This window comes from Peromyscus maniculatus, chromosome 12 (assembly GCF_049852395.1).
Source record: "Peromyscus maniculatus bairdii isolate BWxNUB_F1_BW_parent chromosome 12, HU_Pman_BW_mat_3.1, whole genome shotgun sequence".
In the NCBI taxonomy this organism is placed as follows: domain Eukaryota; kingdom Metazoa; phylum Chordata; class Mammalia; order Rodentia; family Cricetidae; genus Peromyscus; species Peromyscus maniculatus.
In genome coordinates, this window is record NC_134863.1 from 4,751,484 (window position 1) to 4,759,669 (window position 8,186).

The following is an 8,186-nucleotide window of genomic DNA, read 5'->3' on the forward strand; positions in this document are numbered from 1 at the left end:
CCCTTGCCTCTGATCAGAGGACTCTTGTGAACCAGTGTTTCACATCTTGGGCCTGTCCTCCCTGCCCAGCTATAACAGTGGGTCCAACCAACCACGGCTCAACTCACACACAACTCCCCCGGCAAGGTCGATGTGGTGATAACAGATCCTCTGCATAAGCTACAAGGCACCAGACCCACGGGAACCTGACTTATCTTCCATGTAACACCTTCCGCCCACATTTCCTTGCAAGATAACAGCCACTTCTCACATCTGGCTCACACTCTGGCCCATGATGCCTCCAGCTCAGGCACACCACAAACGCAGCAGCCACTCTTGCTCAGGCTTCGTCTGAGGTTTCCTGCTACACCTCACAACGTGGCACTAGCAAGTAGGCCCTAAGAACATTCCAGTATCACAGAGCAGGAACTGAGGACAGAAGGTGGAGCAGCTTCCCCATGTCACGTGGCTCACGTGGGACCTGAGTACAGGCTAGCCAGCAACCACGCCCAGGCTTTGGTCACGGTATTGCCTCCTCTCAGGAAGAGCCGTGTCCTGCCGTCAGCCCCACATACGCCTTAAGTTCCCAGCACACTGAGAGACCCTTCTTCCTAAGTCTTGCACTGACTCGTCTGGACCCTGGAGGTCAAGAACAGGAGAACCAGGAACCTGAAAACTATAATTTCTTATGGCCTTCAGCCACCGGTGTGTCAACAGCCACCCGTTTTAAATCTGTTTTCTAAGACTGCGGATTAAGAAGCAAAGACACTAAAACATTCGAACGTAAGACACACCAGAAACTGAGGCCCCAGGCTAGGAAAGCTGCGTCTGTGCCAGCAGGGCCTGCAGCCTCCCAGGGGCACCTGGGAAACACCAGAGTGGACACTGCCCCTCCCCTCTCTGCAGGTCTTGCAGGCGCTCGCCAATGACTGCTGTTTGCATATCAGTACTGAGACTGTGAGCAAAGGCTGTAAGCGGCAGCTCCCAGCCCGGCCTCTGTCCCCATACTCAGCCGCTAGGTCAGACTTAGTCAACAAAAACCCAAAAGACTTTCCCTGAGACATCTGAAGCCAAGCAGCCGCTTTGCCGCTTCTTTGGGCTTCAGTGCTTGTCTCCAGATATGGTCAGTTAGGGAGAGGTTGATTACCTATGCAACTGCCGGGCAGGCGGTTGGTTTGGAATGCTCTGAGTTCTGAGCCAGTTGGCAATTCAGCAGACCACTGGCCCTCAGGGTGTGGAGGGCAGTGGCATGTGGGCCCCTGGGGTTCAGCAGGGCTTCAACCAGAGGAAAGGCCATGTCTGTCAGCTCAGAGGGTGAAAAGCCCAGAGTTGACTCAGGATTCGGGCCAAGGCCCTTTTCAAGGAAACCAATCATTTCGCTTTCGCCACCTTGAGGCAGGAGGATTTGGGAAAATGATGATGAGTCCTAGTTTGCTATCCAGGGCATGACCCAGAGATCTCCGAGGGTCAGGAATCTCTGAACAGGTTTCTCCGCCCTGCAGTCAGTACTGCCCTGTGCCGTGCTGGGGGAATCCAGTTATCTAAATGCAGTGTGCTCAATCATAAGGTAGAAGTCATGGTCCCTCACCGCCACACCCTACATCACATGACACCACTGACTTTTCCAGGAGCTGAAGAGTCTCAGACCTCTGAGGCTGCCAGTAAGGCTCTACCCCCTGGAGCTGTGACCAAGTGCCCTCCTGAAGTCACCGTGACACCAGGTCCTGTTAATTCCTCCAGACACATAACAAGATTTTTTAGGTAGCACTTATGAAGTACCAGACATTTTTCTTCAGGGTTTTTTTTTTTTTTCCTGTTTATTTTCAAAATGATGAAATACTAGCAAGCAGGTCCTGGTGGCAGATCTATGTTGAAGAACAGGGAACTGAGACACCAAGGAGCTGAGCACTATCCCCAGCTCGGCCTGAAGGCCACCAGGAGCAGGCAGCCTCACCCGCCAGTGTCTTGGTGTTTCGTGCCTCATCTCAGTGGAGGGTACTGGATAAGTGTCTCTAGATGAGTGTCTCGCCCCTCATCACAGAAGCTTCTTTCTGCAGCAGATGGAGGCTATCAGAGAGACGCACAGCAGGTCAAGAGATAAGCAATGGTGAAGAGCTCGGCCTCAAGTGGGACATGGGTAACACGCTCACACCCAAGGCTAGGGACTAGAGTGGAAGAGGAGGACAGACCGTGAGAGCTGTCTGAGGTGGTGCCTTCCAGACATAACAGGGAAGCTGTCCACGAATTCCCAACACACCAGTCACACACCACACGGGTTGGGGAAAGTTCCCGAGGCCCAGCCCTAGATGAAGAGCCACAGATAGTCAACGGCTGCTGAGGAAGGAAGACAGACCTTGGGCGGTTACTCAAGCCTGAGGACATACGGGCGACACTAACTGAGCTCAGTAGATTTTGTATATATGTGTGTGTGTCATGAATTTGAGCAGGGAGGTCCTGGAGGGGCTATACAGTGGGAGCTGGAGTGGAGAGAGGAAGGATAGAATGTAAATGCATTACACTCAGAAAGTCTCAAAAATTAAAATGAAAAATAAAGGTATTTCTATATATTCAATCTTTGTAGGTATTTTAAATGCACAGCGTGGTGGTTTGAATGCAAATGGCCCCCATAGGCTCAGATATTGAATGCTTAGTCTCTAGTTGGTGGAACTGTTTTGGGAAGGATCAGGAGGTGTGGCCTTGTTAGAGGAGATGTCACAGGGGGTGGGGGTTGAGGTTTCAAAAGCCCACACCAGGCCCAGCCTTTCTGTCTCTGCCTCCTGCTTGTGGATCAGATGTAAGCTCTCAGCTCCTGCCTCAGCATGTCTGCGTGCCCATTCCCATTTTTCCCACCGTGATAACCAGGGACTTACCCTCTGAAACCATGAGCAAGCCCCCATTTAAATGCTTTCTTCTACAAATCGTCATGGTGTCTCTTCACAGCAATAGCACAGTGACTAAGACACACACCAAATCCAGGGGCTGCTATCCTAAGCTCTGCTCTGCCCCAGAGGCTCCCCAGCAGCTAGAGATAAAGAGATCCTAATGCACTTCTTCTACCAGGAAGATGAGCTGCCATCTCCACAAAAGCATTTCCTGGCAACTTGCTGCCGAACATGGAAAAGATAACAATGAATTCAAAGTTTGCATGTGGGGGCTGATCCCCGATAAAGAAAAGAAGCTGTCTTTCCACTCAGAAGCATCTAAATGAGCAACTGGCATAAGGCCGAGTCTCAAACATCCCACTTACAGCCCACTGCAGTCTCTAGGAATTCAGTTGCTGACTCCAGCAGTAACTAGTTGGTTTGACGCACCATGGAAACAAATCACAAAAACATCACACCATATTTCATAAAACCCACACTTGCAAAATGGCTTTAGGCCAGAAGAGGGCATCAGATCTCTGGGAACTGGAGTTAGAGATGGTTGTGAGCCAGCATGTGAATCCTGGGGATCAAACCCCTGTCCTTGGACGAGTAGCCAGTGCTTTGAACCACTGTGCGTCATCTCTCCAGCCCCAGGATGTAAGTTTTACTGACAGAGTTGCCCTGGAAGGAAACTCTGTACCTGGTACCAGTCCACCTTTCTCCACACCCACCTGCCAGCCCCAGAAATGCCTTCATTTTCCGGGTAGGCTGCCTTCTCTGTCTAGCTCACTTGAATAAGCAAAATGTTTTCGAGGTTCATCCATGTTGAGAGTGTGCCCCAACACACCTTTTCTGCGGCAGTGATTCCATATGTGAGCTGGTGTTTCCCACCCAGCCCTCAGTCAGCGGCATCATTTCCTTTAACGTATTGGCTACGTGGCTGCAACCAATGTTCATAGGGAGGCTTTCACGGGAGCATGGTGAAGGTTCCTGGCTGCACACCTAGAGGTCAGATTCCTGTCTACCTGGTAACTGTTTAGCCCTCTGTCTTTGCACCGGGGACGAAGGCTCAGACCTCTCCGCAGGTCCCCGCCAATGTTACCGTTTCTTTCCTGTAACCGTTCTAATGGGTGTGGGTTCTCTCCGTATCTTTGGTTGTACTTCCCACATGACTAGTTATTGTAAATGATGTACCTTCAGATTGACAATTAGCACAACTTCTCTGTAGAATATCTGCATTTTTTAGTGTAGAATGTAGCTTTGTGACGTTTTTACCATTGTTAGTATTCCTTATAGTTTGAGAGATTGACTCTTATAAGCCCCCACTTCCTTCCGTTTTGTGGGTTGTAGTTCTTGATGCATAAATGTTTTCCGTGCTATCCCATGACCACGATGGACTGTATGACCTCTGCAAGCCAAAGGAACCCCCTACCCACAGTGTGTGTGTGTCTGCGTGTGTGCATGCGTGTGTGAGTGTGTGTGGTTTTGTCACAGCAAGGAGAAGAAGAAATGTACACAGTCATTTAGACACTGTTTGTTGAAAAGACTCCCTTTTTCCATCCAGTGGCTTTGTCACCCCCAGTGAAAATCAACTGACCACCCATGTGAGGGCTTCCCAACCCCCAGCTCTAGGCTGTTCATCTGAGCATCGTGTCTTTACAGTGAGTTCTCTTTGCTTCTCCATGGTGCTTGGAACCGGAGAGATTGCTCTTCCCCAGCCTTCACCTGGGACAGTGTGAGCCTTCCACCCTTGTCCTTCCTCAAGTTCTTTAGATTTAAGTCATGAGTTTCCATCTGAAATTTTAAACCAACGTTTCAATATTTAAAATTAGACAGCTCAGATTTTTGTAGGAATTTGTTCAAGCTATTAATGGGACATGGTATCTTTACAGAGGCATTCTAATTTATTATGTGACTTTCCTTTTTTGTGTGTTAAACTTACTGAGGTGTGACTGATATACAGAAACATACAAATTTAATGTGTGCATGCTGGTGAGTTTCTGCATAAAATCTAGCCCAGATATCCCCAACCCAGCATGGCACTAAACACCTCAACCAATATCCAGATTTGCCTGGTGTTTTGGTTTTGTTTTCAATCGCAACCCAGCACAGGAAACCCATCCTCTCTGCGCTGCCCGTTAAAGGCACTGAACTGCTCGCGGCTTAACTGAACTTGTTTCCACTGAAGAACGGCTCTACAGATTCTCTCCAGGCTCGGCAACACCATTCTATTCAGGGACGCTAAGCATTTTGGCTACTAGAAACTTCCTATAATTAGAACCCTGCCATATGTCCCTGTGGACAGACTTATTCGACTTAGCACAATGTATTCTGGGTTCAGCCATCCTGTCACGAATAGCTGGAGCTCCTCCTTTACCAAGCCAAATGCTATTCCGTGGTACAGATGCACCACACCTGCTTGACTCCATTCTTCTGTGATGGACGTTTCAGCTGCTGCTAAGCCAAGGTCTCGTGCCAGCTAGTCAAGTACAGTGCCTCGAAGCTGTGTCCTTAGCCCAACATTCACATTTAGACAGGCATCTTATTGAATCTGTAGATCACTGAGAAGTCTTCCCTTCCAGAGTGTACCTTCAGAAACATAAAAGCACTCACTAGCTCACCTCTTAATGGTTCAGTCTCCTTCTTACTGGCACCCAAATGAGGGTGAAGCCCAGGCTTCTGAGGCCATTGCATGGTTTCTGTTTGCTAGTTTTATCCCAGGGATTGTCAGCTGAAGAACAGGCCCTTCCCAGGCCTGCCAGCTGGAACTGTGTGGCGGGCAGAGCTCGGGGCTTTGCTAGGCACCTCCCTTTTGGAATGACTTCTCAGACAGCTGCTCTCTGGGTGCTACTGGCCAGCTGAATTCCTAGTGTCGCAGATGACACCTCCAAGGGCTGGATTTCCAGGAGCTTGCCCAGCTATGTTCAGGAATGCCCAGGCTGGGTGGTGAGGATGCACCATCGGTTCACTTAGCAGTGACACATTCTTGAGCACATCTACCAGGGCATTTCCAACGCGCCGGTGCCCTGTGCCAGGCCCAGAAAATGCGGGTGTAAAGGGGTCATGCTGAACACATGGCAAGTAAACAATAAATAAATGAAAAAGGTGATTTGCATACATAGTCCATACCTCAAAATCACCGGACAAAGAGGAAGACAAAGAAGTGATCCGGCTGAAGGGACCAAGGGAGCCCTCAGAGCGCACCCGCTGGTCACGGTAAAGAGCTCACTTCAGCAGCAGGGCCAGCCTCTGGGGGGATCTGCAAACCAAGACACGATTTCAAATGGTGAGGAGGAGGAAGAGAGAGAAAAGGAGGAAGGGGAAAGAGAGAGGGAGATCATTGTGAGAATTTAGCTTGTTAAATATGAAGAGTCTGTTTAATCAGGCACAGTGGCACACACCTTTAATCCCAACAAAGGCAGAGGGAGAGGAGGAGAGGAGGAGAGGAGGAGAGGAGGTGAGGAGGAGAGGAGGAGAGGAGAGGAGGAGAGGAGAGGAGGAGAGGAGGAGAGGAGGAGAGGAGAGGAGGAGAGGAGAGGAGAGGAGAGGAGAGGAGGAGAGGAGAGGAGGAGAGGAGAGGAGGAGAGGAGAGGAGAGGAGAGGAGGAGAGGAGAGGAGAGGAGGAGAGGAGAGGAGAGGAGAGGAGGAGAGGAGAGGAGAGGAGGAGAGGAGAGGAGAGGAGAGGAGAGGAGAGGATGAGAGGAGGAGAGGAGGGGAGGAGAGGAGAGGAGAGGAGAGGAGAGGAGAGGAGAGGAGGAGAGGAGAGGGAGGAGGAGAGGAGAGGAGAGGAGAGGAGAGGATGAGAGGAGGAGAGGAGGGGAGGAGAGGAGGGGAGGAGAGGAGGGGAGGAGAGGAGAGGAGGAGAGGAGAGGAGAGGAGGAGAGGAGAGGAGAGGAGAGGAGAGGAGGAGAGGAGGAGAGGAGGAGAGGAGGAGAGGAGAGGAGAGGAGAGGAGAGGAGGGGAGGAGGGGAGGAGAGGAGAGGAGAGGAGAGGAGAGGAGAGGAGAGGAGAGGAGAGGAGAGGAGAGGAGAGGAGAGGAGAGGAGGAGAGGAGGAGAGGAGGAGAGGAGAGGAGAGGAGAGGAGGGGAGGGGAGGAGAGGAGGAGAGGAGAGGAGGAGAGGGGAGGAGGAGAGGAGGGGAGGTCCGATGGGTTTCTGGTTAGCTTGCTGTCCTGTTGCCGTGATCAACACCTGACACACAGCGGGCTGCCCCTCCATTGAGCAGCAATGGGGAAAATGACCCGCAGGTACTGTCATGGGCGATGGAGTCAGTTCTTCAGGTGACATTTCCTCTTTCCAGGTGACTGTAGGTGGGTGCCAGGTTGACAGCTGAAGCAAAGTAGGTCCAAGACTTCCGGAGGACATGCAAACGCTTCCGGCGCGGCCTGACTGGACCGCACTGCCCACTAAGTCCCTCTAAGTGGATGCCATCTTGCTGAGCGAGTCCTGCAAAACTGCGCGTCCCCTGGCTGCACGAGCCGGCTGCAGGCGGAAGGCTGGGCGTGCTCCGGCGCCGCCCGCTGGCCCCTCCTGGATTGCAGGCTCTTAAACAAGGGCTCGGTCTCTCCCGGCCGTGCACGCAGGTTTGAAAGTGATTCAATTTTCTCTTATTGATTGTTCCAGGCGATAACCGTGTGGCCTAGGAGATTCATGAACCCTCTTTGTGTCCCTGGAGTCTCTGTCAACTTTTCAACACTACGACAAAATATTTGAGATCAAGATGTCAGACTTAGCCCGTGATCGCTATTTCAGTGTCTGTGCTAAGGCAGGGTGTTGTGAATCACCGATGCTCGCCCCACACAGCAGCTGGGAAAGAGGGTGGGGCAAGGGAGGGCAAAGGACTGGGGACAAGATGTCACCCCTAAGGACACATCCGCAGCGACCCACTTACTCCAACTAGACCCACCTCCCTACAAATCCGTGAATGGGTGGAGGCACTCGGGACCAAGCCCGTGAGCTGTTCAGAGGCATTCCCCAGCCTTAGCACAGCCTCGGGGCGCATACCACAGGCGAGCGCCATTTCACTGCCCAGTATTAAAAGGACAGACATCATCCGAGTCTCCAGTGGAAGGAAGACGTGGTAGGAGCAGAGTGGCAGCCAGCCACGCCCCCGCGGCCAGCCACGCCCCCGCGGCCAGCCACGCCCCCGCCCCGCAGCCAGCCACGCCCCGCAGCCAGCCACGCCTCCGCAGCCAGCCACGCCCCGCAGCCAGCCACGCCCCGCAGCCGGCCACGCCCCGCAGCCAGCCACGCCCCCGAAGCCGGCCACGCCCCCGCAGCCGTCTAATAATTTTTTCCATTACTCTCATGAAGGTTGTCTCACAGAGAGATGCAGTCAGCACCG

At 52.2% G+C, this 8,186-nt stretch overlaps 1 long non-coding RNA gene across 2 annotated transcripts; it reads right to left on the reverse strand.

Moving 5' to 3' along the window:
- Positions 1–1,112: 1,112 nt before the first annotated feature.
- LOC121821651 (uncharacterized) lies at positions 1,113–7,914 on the reverse strand. Of its 2 annotated transcripts, XR_013043633.1 has the most exons (4): positions 7,034–7,914; positions 5,973–6,102; positions 2,169–5,869; positions 1,113–2,046 (listed from the first exon to the last, which is right to left on the reverse strand). It is a non-coding gene; the product is annotated as an uncharacterized LOC121821651 (long non-coding RNA). The 2 variants fall into 2 exon arrangements; XR_006062429.2 differs by having other exon boundaries at positions 1,113–5,869.
- Between the last annotated feature and the right edge of the window lie 272 nt (positions 7,915–8,186).